The 14,084-nt window shown below is 41.9% G+C and overlaps 1 protein-coding gene across 3 annotated transcripts in view; it reads right to left on the bottom strand.

Annotated features, from left to right (window-relative positions):
• The window catches only part of LOC143039945 (discoidin domain-containing receptor 2-like), a 1,367,746-nt gene extending 1,353,938 nt beyond the window's left edge, over positions 1–13,808 (bottom strand). For all 3 annotated transcript variants that reach the window (XM_076210412.1, XM_076210413.1, XM_076210414.1), the window contains exon 1: positions 13,687–13,808. The gene's annotated coding sequence lies outside the window, so the exon portion shown is untranslated. The remainder of the gene's footprint in view (positions 1–13,686) is intronic.
• Positions 13,809–14,084: the final 276 nt, after the last annotated feature.

Below are 14,084 nucleotides of genomic sequence, written 5' to 3'. Positions count from 1 at the left end.
ACATGTTAAAACCTATCCACTACGTCTTGGCGTCAACAGGGTTAACGGCGCGATTAAAGTGTACACCCATCAACCCCAGAAACCTACAACAGAACATCGGGAAGCTCAAGCAACGCGCGATTGTCTAGAGACTCCGAGTGTCGTTCACAACACGGTGCCCTGCTCAACACGGAGACCCACTTTCAGGATATCATCATGGCTAAGAACAGACTGTTGGAAGCCGGAACAGGAGGTACCACCCGGCTTGAAGAAGTTCTGGACAGATCGAGACCCTCTCTGGGTCTGTCTCCGCCCGGTTGTCTGCCTCAAGTCCCCTGTCATCGGCCGGAAGAAGATCTGTACATGTCGCTGTGTTGAATGGGCTAAGCCTTTCAAACTCTCTCCGGAGTCATTTTTCACGGCTATTGTTTCCTCGAGCTGGGGACGTTCTTGGGTATATTAGGAGGTCTGCATAGTCTCAGACAAATGGCCTCCGCAGAGGAACGACAGGCTCCTCCTCGTCGCAGACGCCCCCCCACACCACTCCACCAACCCACCCTCCACTCAGCTTCCTCTGGCTCCGCCTTCTCTTCCATGTCCACCTCCTCCACTTTCCTCATTTTTCCCTTTTCCTTTTCCTCCTCGTTCTCCTTTCCCGCCTTATCTACTCTTTCCCTCGTTCTTTCCTTACTTTTCTTTTCTCTGTTGCTGCTGCTTCCAGAATTTTCTTCTTCTCTTACCTTCTTCATACTTCTCCCTTTTTTTTTCTCGAAGGGGTTGTTGATTTCAAAAGTTTTATGCAGTCAATATCTAAGGGACTTTTGTAACCTACCTAAGGACCAGAGCCACACTTACATTCTTTTACGACTAGGGATCCTCCACTAGAAAAAAAAATCTTATCTTCTACTACCCCTTCTTTCTACTACTCCTTTTCCTCGTCCTCTATTTCCTCCTCCTCTTCCCCTCCCACCCTTTCTTCAAATTTCTCCTTCATTTTTCAATTTCTACTCCTTCACACATTTACTACTGAATCCATCCCCCACTCTTCTACTTTCTTCCTCCTCTTCCTTCTCCTGTTTCTTCTCGTGCTATATTTTTCTCCTTGTTTTCTTTCAAAGTTTTATTCCTACCTCTACTCCTCTAACCATATTCTATTCTTCCAACACTTTCTACTCTCCTTATTTTTTTCAATTTCTACTCCTACCCTTACCTACTCCTTTAACCATATTCCATTCTTCCAACACTCTTCAACCTCCTCCTTCTCCCACCCTTCCAATTTCCTACGTCCCCTCTTCTCTTTATCCTCCAAAGACATCAGGTCTTATTTTACAAGTCGGATTATCTTGTAGGGAAGAAGAAAAACGGCTTCCGAAGACGCTTCACTAATTCGGTCCTGCTCAAGGATGGCTGAAACAGGGTGCAGGGGTCTGGGGTGGGGGGGTGAGTGGGAGGAGGCTTTACGAACCCCCGTTTCCCACCTCCCTCGGTCCTAATTCTTTATCTCTCCCCCCTCCCCCTCCCACTCCTCCCCCCCACACTCCATTCTGCGCTATGGCGACGCTCCCCTGCCTCTGTCTCTGACAAATTGACCTCCCGTATCCAAATTGCGCCAACTTTTGACAAATTGAACCGTGGAAACTTGGCAGTGTCCCCCTCCTACACCCCCTTCCCTCCCCCCACACGAGTCTCCATTCCATAGCCACACCCCAGGCCAATCCCACTTACACCCGTTTAGCACATACTCCTCTGGGCGGGAAAGAAGCGACATGTAGCTCGAAGGAGCCACGCAGGAACGAGATGTCTTGGGGACGAGATGGCCAGAAGGGGGAAGGAAAGGTGGAGGAGAGATGGGGAGGAAGCAGGAATTGGGTTAAGAAAAAAGACGAACAAAAGGAGGAAGGGGGACAGGGTTGAAAGACAAAAGAAAAATAAAGGGAGAAAGCGGGATAGAGGGGAGAGGAAAGAGAAGAGAGATGAGGAGGAAGGAGGGATAGGGTGGAGGAAAATGGAGAGTAGGGAGGAAGGGGGCGGGGGTGAAAAGCGAAAGAGAAGGGGGGGAAGAAAGGGGAAGGGGAGGAAGTACAGACGAAGATCAAGTGAGAGAGGGGGAATGGGGGGGGAGAAGGGATGAGGAGATAAAGTAGGAAGGAAAGGAAGGGGGAAGGGCTGGAAGAGAAAAGAGATAGGAGAGGAAGGAAAGAGGAAGGGAGGGAGGAAGGAGGGGAGGGAGAAAAGAGGAGAAGAATAGGTAAATGACTAAAAGAAGGAGGGAACGCTAAAAATGTATAAAGGATGAGAAAGGGGGCGGAGAAGAGGGGAAGAAAGAAAGAAGGGAAAAGGTGAAGGAAGGTGGGGAAAGTGGAGGAAGGAGGAGGGAGAAGAAGGAGGAGGAAGAAGGAGGAAGAAGGAGAAAGGACGAGGAAGGAGGAAGAAGAAGGAAGAAGGAGGAAGGACGAGGAAGGAGGAAGAAGGAGATTGAAGAAGGAGGAAGGACGAGGAAGGAGGAAGAAGGAGATTGAAGAAGGAGGAAGGACGAGGAAGGAGGATGAAGGAGTAGGAAGGAAGAGGAAGTAGAAACAACGAGGAAGGACGAAGGAGGAAGAGGGAGAAGGAAGAAGGAGGAAGGACGAGGAAGGACGAGGAAGGACGAGGAAGGAGGAGGAAGGAGGAGGAAGGAGGAGGAAGGAGGAGGAGGGTGGTAAAAGGGGCGAGAGAAATTATAGACCCAGAACTGCAGACAAGAGTATGGGCGCCGGAATCAAGACGACGGGAAACGGAATAAAACAAATGGAACAAAAATAAGGAGGGGAAGGATGGGGTGGAGGTGGAGGAGAGGAGGTAAAGGGGCAAGAGGAGGAGGAGGAGGAGGAGGAGGAGGAGGAGGAGGAGGAGGAGGGGAGGAGGAGGGGAGGAGGAGGAGGAGGAGGAGGAGGAGGAGGAGGAGGAGGAGGAGGAGGAGGAGGAGGGGGAGTAGGAGGAGGAACAGAAGGAAAAGGAGGAGGAACAGGAAGAAGAGGAGGGGAGGAAAAGGAGGAAAAAATGAAGGGGAGGAGGAAAAAGAGGAAAAGGAGAAGCAAGAAGAAGAAAAAGAAGAAAAGCAGGAAGAAAGAAACAAAAAAGAATAAGAGAAAAAATGAAAGTAGGTATCAGAGGAGTAGGAGGAAGAGGAGGAAAAAAGGAGGTGGTAGAGGAAGAGGTGGTGGAAGAGGAGGAGGAGGAGGAGAAGGAGGTCAGGAAAGGGGAGGAGATCGGGAAAGAGGAGGAAGAAGAGGAAGAAGAGACAAGAAAATGAAGAGAAGTTCTGATAACAGAAAACGTCACACAATCCGGCGGTGAGGTGCACCGTGCACTGGTCAATACTCACTAAAAACACTGGGAGGGACACGGTGTCGTAAACCCCCCTGAATTCGGGGCATAAACCAGCCCTTACTGCCCCCGTTACATGCAGGACCCCTAATATGCCCCCACATGTGCTTTTGGGGGGAGGTCTCCCGTCCCGAAAGCCAGACCCTTCCTCCCCCCCCTCCAACCCCTTCCCTTCCGTGTGGCCATTTTACTCTTCCCTTGCTGGGAACCGGGCTATTGTATTCATTTACGTGGTACATCCTTATTATTAGCGAAGTATTTCAGTGTAATAGATCATTGTTTACATTGGTACCACTTTCATTACAGTGAAGCCCCCCAACCCGTGAAACTAAAGGGGTTATCACATTAGGCTATTTTTCCTTCAACCTCCGATTAATCGGTGGTACCGCCTACCTCCAGAACTTTTTCCGCCGTAAAATCATTATGGACAACTCTCTTGTTTTCTCAACAATTTACATAGAATGTCATTTGATATGCTGGAAGAAAATTACATTCTTTCAGCATACTAGATTTCTTCTCGAAAGCTGAGAGCCGTAAATCTGCTCAACCAGTCGGAAGAGAAATGGCCCAGTTTAAAAACACTTTAAACAAATCAGCCTGGTGCTAGCCAGAATAAAATAATTTAAGTACTTCACCATGCTAACTGAATTGGGGTCGCTCACTCCTTGATAAAGATGACATCCCTTAAGCTGAACGAATTCGTCTTTTGTTAGCGAAAAGAAAATATGTGGGACCGGACACTTTACCGATGAGGATAATCGAGACTTTGAACCTGTTTTGGAAGTTTCTTCATAATCTCTTCTAAATTTGTTTATCAACCCGTAAAGTGATACAACGTATACTTCTTTCCCATTCTCTACTGCCATTTACTTTCAAATCATTTAGTGATTTTGAATAAAAAAAATATCAAATTCAATTTCTTTGCTCTCCCATTTTATGCACTCGTGTGAGACGACTGTCTTAGCGTCTTGTGCTGGGCGGGACGACATTACGTCAGAGGATAGAACACGTGGGATTGGTTCTTCTCTCTGCTGGAATCAGCCCAGTACCATCTCGACCCTGTTCACCCACTGTATTTTCTCGTTCCATTCCCTCATTCATCTTCTTTCTTTACGAACACCATTTACCTTTTAAAAATAAACGAATGGACAATGAAACTAATGAATAAATGAATGATAAATAGAAATAATACATATTCATATTTAACATAAGGCTCTTTTCTCCTTGTAAGACAATAGCCAAACAGATAAATATAAAAATGAACAGAGATTAAATGCAGACACGTAAGCAAATAAACGATCCAACACACAGCCTAATATATAATGTTAACAATGGTAATGATAATGCTAAGTAAAATGCATAAATGAAAACTGTACAAGAACACCCACTTTCCATTCCCAGACTTCTTCAGCTACAACATTTCCACAGATTTCTTCGTCCGACCGGACTCTTTTGGACCTGAAAGGTCAACCGAAACAGGCAAGATGGACGACCAGGAATAAATTCTACAAGCTCGTGAACAAGGTCAGCGTGTTTAGTCATATTTAACCTCTTCCGTGCAGAGACCCGTCTTATTAAGGGTTTAAACAACAAATTGACGTTTAAGTCTGGTTAACGCTAATTGCCTATTAACCCTCTGGTAGAGTGATTCTCAACCAAGGGTCGGGGGTAAAATAATGACATGGTTGAGGGAGTAAATATATCATGCTTGAAAATTTATTATTCATTTCGGAATACCCTACACAGCTAACCACATTTTTATATATGCGAGTGAAGTATGAATATGTATACATGTATATATATATATATATATATGTACATATATATATGTATATATATATATGTACATATATATATACATATATATGTGTATATATATATACATACCTACATCTATATGTATATATATGCACATATATATATATCTCTATATATATATACATACATATATATATATATATATACATATATATATATATGCACATATATATATATATATATATATATATATTCATTCCAACGTTAAGGCTTCTTTCTGTCTCTTTATCAGTAGTGTATTTTTGTATGGGGATAACGGGGGTAAATAGGTAAATGCATAAAAATGTAGGGGCAGTAAATGACAAGAGGAAGTATTTGAATTAACCTCTCCAGTTTAAATCCCGAATAAAACTTTCCAATTTATATTGAAAAAAAAAAAAAAATAAAGAAAAGACATCTTAAGCAACATAAAAATGGAAATACGTACATACATACATATACAAAAAGGCACTTCCCTCCTTATCAGTGAGGTGACTAGCAAAGGCATGCACACACCCTTTACCCATCGCACAACCATCCATCACGTAGCTGTTCTTCCTTTTATCTTAGCTCTTAGGAAATGAAGGACCATCCCCGTTTTCCGCCCACTTCTCGGGTAAAATTGCAATGCAGCATTATACAGTATCTCTACAGCAGGGCACGACACCCGTAGCTGATTTACCTCCATAGCCGTATTACATGGCGACCAATACACCCCTTCCTTCATCCACCTCTGAAATTACAGAACAGACTAAAAGAAATCCTTTCGAGGCACATCACTTTCCCATCCATTCGCAAGTACTCCCCACTCACACCTACCTATTCCCCACTCTCTTCCCTGCTCGACAGACATTCCCTATTCTGTCTCATGCAGTGTCGTGGGCGCAATCGCCCGTTCGTACAGTTTTCTCGTTGTTTTTATCTCGCGATACCTAATTCTCATGACTCTTCATTCTCCCAAGATATTTACTTGCTTCCCTCACTCAATAATTCATTTCCACTCCAACAAGTAGATAAAATACGCCAGCTGATTATATGTTCCCTGGAAGATGGAAAGGCGCCACTGAAGTGAAAATCAGCCAATGTAGTGCCAATCTACATGGGAGGAACCACTAAATTACGGACTCCTTTCCTTGATCTGTACGATAGCAAATCTCGTTAAAAAGAAAATAGATGGATGAATTTCTTGGAGAAGGGGAAAGTTGATTGAAATTCAATTCGAACTCGAGAAAGGAAAGTCATGTCTAACCAACCTGTTAAGTTTTTATTCGAGAACGGTCGACGTGCTGCCAGATAGAGAAATATGAGTAATTTGTGGTTACCTGGACCTGGAAAGGGCTTTCGACAAGGTACCGCATAAAATACTAAAAGGGAACAGACTGAATTCAATAAAGAATTTCCTGAAGGAAGTGAACCTTAGTGAGAGATGAAATATCCATTTGGAGTGGAATGACTATTGGGGTACCACAGGGTTCTGTATTGACGCCAGTAATGTTCTTTGTGTGTATCAATGATATGATGAATGTAACATGTGACTGCCCAAAAATATTTGCTGATGATGCTATGATTATAAAAAGAATGATTTGTGATGAGATTTGTAAATCGCTACAGGGAGACCAATATATGGTTTATGGATGAAGCCAGCAATGGGAAATGAAATTCAATATCAAGAAATAAAATAAAAAATCTTGGAAACAAGCCAAAATGAAAAGTGACCGTCGAAGAATTATAAAATGGGAGATGAATTAATCACGAAGGCAAAGGACGAAAATAATCCAGACATTTTATTTCGAGATGATCTGCAGTAAAAATTCATATAAACAAAATATCAGGAGAGATATACAAAAATTTTGTGAATATGTAATTTCATTATATGGATGAGGAATTGTATGAAAAAACCTCATCCGCCCTAATTTGGAATATACAGCAATGGTGTAGTCATCTCACACACAAACACACACACACACACACACACACACACACACACACACAAATATACATGTATATATATACATATATATATATATATATATATATATATATATATATATATATATATATATATATATATATGAAATATGGAGATAATACAGACAGCGGTAACCAGAATGATCCTAAGCCTGACATTCGAGGAAAGACAAAAAAAAAAAAAAAAAAAGTACTTCCCTCATTAGAGAAGTGAAGACAGAAATGACACGATAATGATATTTAGAGAAGAGAGAGGAATAAAAAAATGGACAGAGAGGCTCTGTTTGTACGAGATGAGAAAGAAACAAGAGTGTCACATAGAAATTAAAGAAGACATTACCTGATGGACGTCAGGAAGCATAGCTATACACATAAATGCATCAATTTGTAGAACGAGTTAGAAGAGAAAGTTATCCTAGCTAACAACATAAATTAATTTAAGACAAAGTTTGATAAAAGGAGATACACAGATGGCCCTTAGGTATAGCTCCAACCCAGAATACTACAATTAGGTAAAAATATACTCACACACACACACACACACACAAACACACACACACACACGCACGCACCCATGAACATGCACACACACACACACACACACCGAATCCAGCCCAGGGCTGAAATAATTTCAGTATCGCTGCGCTGCGAGTCGTTACTCCAACTCTCGTGGGCGGGGAGTTGGGTGTGTATGTGCATGTAAGGTCACAACATTACCCATAGATCGGTCATATGAGCTCTGAGCTCTCTTCCGGAATGGAAATAGATGTCGATCACGAGTCTAACACATGATCCAAAGACCATGGCAAATCACACACACACACACACACACACACACACACACACGCACACACACACACACACACACACACACACACACACACACACACACACACACACACACACACACACACACAAAGAAACACAAACACTTCTTAATATGAGAAGTCTCAAAAGGAATTTTTCTTTTGGGAGACGATCATGATGACTTGACTCTTGAGCTCTGCACAAAATCAAGTTGGCTTTTTATCCTTCTTCCTCCCCCAATTCTCCTTCTTCCTCTTCCTCCTCCTCCTCCTCTTCCGACTCCACTTCTTAATTTTCCCTTGTAGTGATAACGATTTTATTTCTTTTATTTTCTTTCCGCCTCGGCGGAGTCTCAGAGAGGCTCGACGACCTCACCACCACCAAGAACAAGAAAAATCCTTCATCTTCTGTTCTTTGTACTCCATCTCTTATTCTTCTCCCTCCTACACTCACCTCCTTCCACCGCTACTCTAACTCCTTTTGCTCTTCCTCCAATTCCTCCTCCACCTCTTCCTGGAAGCTCCTCCAACATCTCTTCCTTTTTTCCTTTTCTTCTCCCCCCACCCCTTCCTCATTCACTATCCCTCCTTCCTCCCTCCTCCTTCTCGCCGGCCGAGACCTCCGCGTTTTTTACCCTAAAATATACAAGAGAACGACTCGAATGAACTCCAGCAGAAGCGAAAGGACTTGTTGGAGCGACGGGGTGGATTCCACAATATTCTCCTCCTTTTTCGCTTCTAAATATTTCGAGGCGCGGAAGAAGCGACACCCCCGCCTTCTTCTCCTTCTCCTCCTCCTCCTCTTCCTCCTTTCTCTTCGGAAGCCACCGAGGACTTCGTTAATGTAAAGTCCACGAAAGCCGAGTCAGGTGTCACGAAACTGATTTTGATCAAATAAATATAAAAGTCCATTGGTTGATCCCTAGCCCCTTCGGATCGAAGACTCACTTTAGCGTCTTTATGCTGGCAAGAGCCAAGCAACCTTCTTCAGTTGAGGCTAATCCTTTCGTGGCAATTATTTTTTACATTCTTCTCTCTCTGGAGAATGCCAAGTGACTATTAAATTGGAAGTCACCTCGACTACCATAAGTATTCTGATTATATTTATCAACCTTTCTGAGGCAGATGTCTTCTTTAACACACACACACACACACACACACACACACACACACACATATATATATATATATATATATATTCTACCTCTCTTCCTGCCACCAGCCTACTTTATTCAGTTGAGTAAAACCCACTATTCCACCAATCCTAAGGAGTGAATTGAATCTATATACAAATATATGTCTTATATATTAATACACACTCACCACTTTTTTCTACATTTCCTAACACTCTTGATATGTCCACAGGCTAAGGATAAACGTTTTTGGAAAACGATTAAAGCCGACCATGATTCTTCCCATGTGCGCTGTTGTCGCTTTTTCATTTGCACATACGAGCTTTTAATAAGGTAATGTCACAAAAGGCTAGAAAAATGAAAATAAAAAGTAAACTAAAATCGAATAAACAGTCATATTTTAAAACTTATTCTAAAACATACAAGTACTGCAGTCTCCATCTTGCTTCTTTGTAACAATGTCCGAATCTCATTCACATCCTCATATATTTCGATATCATCTATCTTAAGAAAATACAATTCCATCACTATAATTGTAAATCCATTATCAATTCTTCCATAGACGGAATTTGTTCTTGGTAACTCCAAACTATTTCCCTCTGCTCTGGTGAAAAATTAAATCTCTTCCCTATGATACTGAATCATCTCGTTCTGGCTTACGCCTGTAGACAAAGGATTACAAAGGCGGAGCATGCCGACAGGAGACCTTTTGGTCCATATCTTACTTAAAGCCAAGACACCATATAAAGGTGCTATCACACTGGGTTAATTTTCCTTAGACAATTGAAGCAGATCTGTAGCCAGGAGCTTTCGGGAAGGAATTTGATATGCTGGAGGAAAATGTTTTCCTCCGAGATATCAAATGACATTGTAAATTGTAGAGTGAACAATCTATTTGCTATAGTGAGTTTTACGGCGGATAATTTTCTGGAGGTGGGTGGTACCGCTGATTAATTGAAGGTAGGAGGCAAAACAGCCCGGTGTGATCACCATTTAGGGTTAGAAGAGCGACCCGAACATTGGCCTCATCTCTGTTAAGAAACTCCACCAACAAAAATAATATATAGTGATTCCTGACTCGGATGAGAATTCTTCTCGACAGAGTCGAGTTTCAAATGATGTAATATAATACATCTTCCCAGATTTGGTGTCAGGGCTCCCAGATTTTCCATTTCATTCTTTTCATAAAACATTAATGATTACCGTGTCACCATACACTAAAGTTTATAAACATGAGCCAGCATATACGTCCATACCACGGTGTTTACATTTATTTATGAGCCTTACCTGCGATACTTCCCAGAAGTGGGAGGAGCTTGCGTCGTTTGACGTACAATATTTATACTAAGTAGAGATGCCTAAAGAAAATAATGTATATACGCGCAAGCTCTCATCATAAACAGTCCTGCCTTAAACCAGTTTGTGAGTGCAGATGGCGCTCGCATGCGAGTGTGTGTGTGTGTGTGTGTGTGTGTGTGTGTGTGTGTGTGTGTGTGTGTGTGTGTGTGTGTGTGTGTGTGTGTGTGTGTGTGTGTGTGTAAGCGTTTATGTATGCATGTCTGTGCAGGTTTGTATTTGTGTATATTTGTGTGTATGTGTTTATGTGTGTATGTTTGTGCATATTTGCATTTGTGTGTATGTGCTTATGTGTGCATGTTTGTGCATGTTTGCATTTGTGTTTATGTGTGCATGTTTGTGCATGTTTGCATTTGTATGTGTTTATGTGTGCATGTTTGTGCATGTTTGATTTTGTGTGTATGTATTTAAGTGTGCATGTTTGTGCATGTTTGCATTTGTGTATATTCGTATGTGTATGCGTGCATGTGTGTATAAGTGTTTGTGTGTATATGTGCGCATATCTGTGCATGTGTGCATAAGTGCATGTGTGTGTATGTGTGCATATCTGTGCATGTGTGTATATGAGTATATGTGCATGTGTGTATATGTGCATGTGTGTGTATAAGTGCATGCGTGTATGTGTGTATATGAGTATATGTGCATGTTTGCATGTCTGTGTGTATAGGTGCATGTGTGTATAAGTGCATGTGTGTATGTGTGCATATATGTGCATGTGTTCATGCGTGTATATGAGTATATGTGCATTTATGTATATACGTGTGCATATGTGCATGTGTGTATGTTTGCATGCGTATGTGTGCGCATGTGTACGCGGGTGTAGTATTTGCAAATACTTTCTTGTGCGTGCTTACAATCTCTTTGATTCTCCTATCTATACGATGCTTACACACATTTACATCCCTATTATACACATACAAACTCGCGAGTAGGATCCTATATCCCCATGTATTATCTCAAGGCCGAATTGACCCATGAACGAAAATATGAATTCATAAATACACGTGTATATTTAAGTACGGTTATTTATACGCTCAGGGCAGCCGGGGCCCTTTGAGGGGTGATAAGGCCCCACGAAGGCGGAGACCTCTCCATGGCTAAGGGTTATTAGAGGTCACGACCCCACAGCATGACCAAGGGGGACCCGCCTTATGCAAATACCATCTATCTTATCCTTCAATAGCTTCTTTATGTTCGGTTCATGTGCAGTACTCTTATGAAAGTAAATCCAACTATTTTTCAACAAACTGAGAGACCGGATTAACCGCTACACGACAGTGATAGATAATGTCCGTCAGTCTTAGTAGTCCTTCGGAAGAGAGGACTCTTTGTTGCGCTGTTGCATTCTATTTGTTTGCATAAGACCATATATTCTGGTCAGGAAAGGTTCCAAAACATACAAGGAGAAAAAGTATCTTTGGAGGCATTATATATTCTATGCATACATGCACCCAAGAACATAGATGTGGACGCACGTCCGTGGCCGCATGAACGCACGAACTCACACGCACGTGCACACAAAAAAATACACACATGTACATGCACACATAAATACACATACGCACACACATATACATACATAGTCACACACGCGGTCCTTTTTCTTTTTCTTTTGTCATGGGACTATTTAATTCATCTTTTCTTTTATGGATAGGAATAAACCCATTTCCAAACATCATGGCCGGAGTGTATGTGTGTGTGTTGGGTGCTACAAAACTATTTCATTCATAATTATGTAGAAAGCCCATCGTTAAATAATGTGTTTATGAAAAAATACAAGGTAACTAATATATATGAGCATATACTAATATACAGAAAACCAAAACTGTATTTAAACGTTCAAAATTAATGTATAGTCAGTTTTATTAGAAAAAAGTATGTTCGTGAATGAGTAGAGGAGAAGGGGGAGGGGGAGGGGGAGGGGGGAGGGGGAGCCCCGAGTCGTTAAGGGCAAGATAAGGGTCATCACAGATTTCCCGTACACTGACATTCCCGCATGCCCTGACTGAGGGCCCTGGCCATACGTTGCAAAAGTACTTGCCAGCGAGAGACGAGACGGCAGTCGTTTTTTGCAATATGTAATGTGACACGAGAAAAATCTGGTCTATAATGGAGTTAGCGCACATGAGCGCGTGTTTGTGCGTGTGCGTGTATCTGTGTGTGCGTGTATCTGTCTGTGTGTGTGTGTGTGTGTGTGTGTGTGTGTGTGTGTGTGTGTACATGTGCGTGCATGTGTACGTATACATGTGCGTCCATGTGTACGTATACATGTGCGTGTATGTGTGTGTGCATGTATGTATGAGTGTATGTGTGTGTGTGCATGCGTGTGTGCGTATTCATATGTGCGTATATGCGTGCATGTGCATGCATGTACATGTGTGCGTGCGCATGCGTTTATATGTGTGCATGTTCCCGTACATGTGTGTATGTGCATGTTTACGTGCATGTGTGCGCAATCGAATGTGTGTGCGTGCATATGTGTGTGTACATATTTCGGTGAATGTGTGAATACTTGTGTGTGTGGGCGTGTGTTCGAACTTGTGTCTGCATGCATGTATGTACGTGTATGTGTGTGTGTGCATGTATGTGTGTACGTGTGTGTGCGTGTATGTGTGTGCGTGTATGTGTATACGTGCATGTGTCTGTACGTGTATATATGTGGAAGTGAGGATAGAAGGGGAGGAGGAAAGAAGAAAGAGGGAGTTGGTGGGGGAGGGGAGTGGGAGTAGAGATTGGGAGTAGTATTTGTACTTCAGGGTCCCCACATGCCGACCTTATGCTCAGAGTAAATGCGATCGAGTGTCCTTTCATCATTTTGCCTCGGTTAATTTAAACATAATTTCTCATTACTACATTCTTATGCGATGTTATTTAATAACAATAATTGTTAATGAATAACATCGCATTAGAATGTACCACGAATTATTGGCAAACGAATTCGCCAAAAAAGAAATCCTGGTACACAACACTTGGCAATTACTTATTGCATACGTTATAAATTCACAAAATGTACATCCGAAGCTTAGTATATGTATCAAACAACCCGAACGAATTCAGATATGTAGAGTACCATTTTAGCAAAGAAATATCTTATTCGCATACTCTTTACATCATACTTACGAAAACAATAAAATACAAAAGGCCAATGTCGTCTTTACTATAGTTCCAGTCGATATGACGTCATTGTCATATCAACGGTCACCCAAGATACAAAACTTGGTTGACTGGCGTTTCGATAATTATTCAACAAATAAGACCATCCACATTATAATTTTTCTCACCTGATATTGTGATTTGTAGGAGGAACATTCCATCGACATCATGGGAGAACTGTTGCCTTTGCACACATTAAAAATATCACACAATGTACAACACACGGTCCCCCCCGCAATGAGCACTTTCGGCTGGAAATGTCGACAATGTTCAGAACAAAAACTATGCGCACTTGAAATTAGTGCATCAGTTTATCGCAACCTATGTAAACCCACTAAAAATAACCGACAGAACTAAAATGTTTTATACATAAGACGAAAACCTGTTAAGCCTATATGATATAGATTATACTATTTTTTCACAGGCTTAGGCAGTGATAATGTATTCCTCCGCCTGTTGTTGGACTACTTTGAATCTATACAGTATACACACTACACTGGGATATATTAAGAGTGATAATTTTTTA

Source organism: Oratosquilla oratoria, chromosome 27, assembly GCF_046742065.1.
Source record: "Oratosquilla oratoria isolate Oo_2021 chromosome 27, ASM4674206v1, whole genome shotgun sequence".
Lineage (NCBI taxonomy): Eukaryota > Metazoa > Arthropoda > Malacostraca > Stomatopoda > Squillidae > Oratosquilla > Oratosquilla oratoria.
This window is presented reverse-complemented; position numbering and strand designations above follow the sequence as displayed.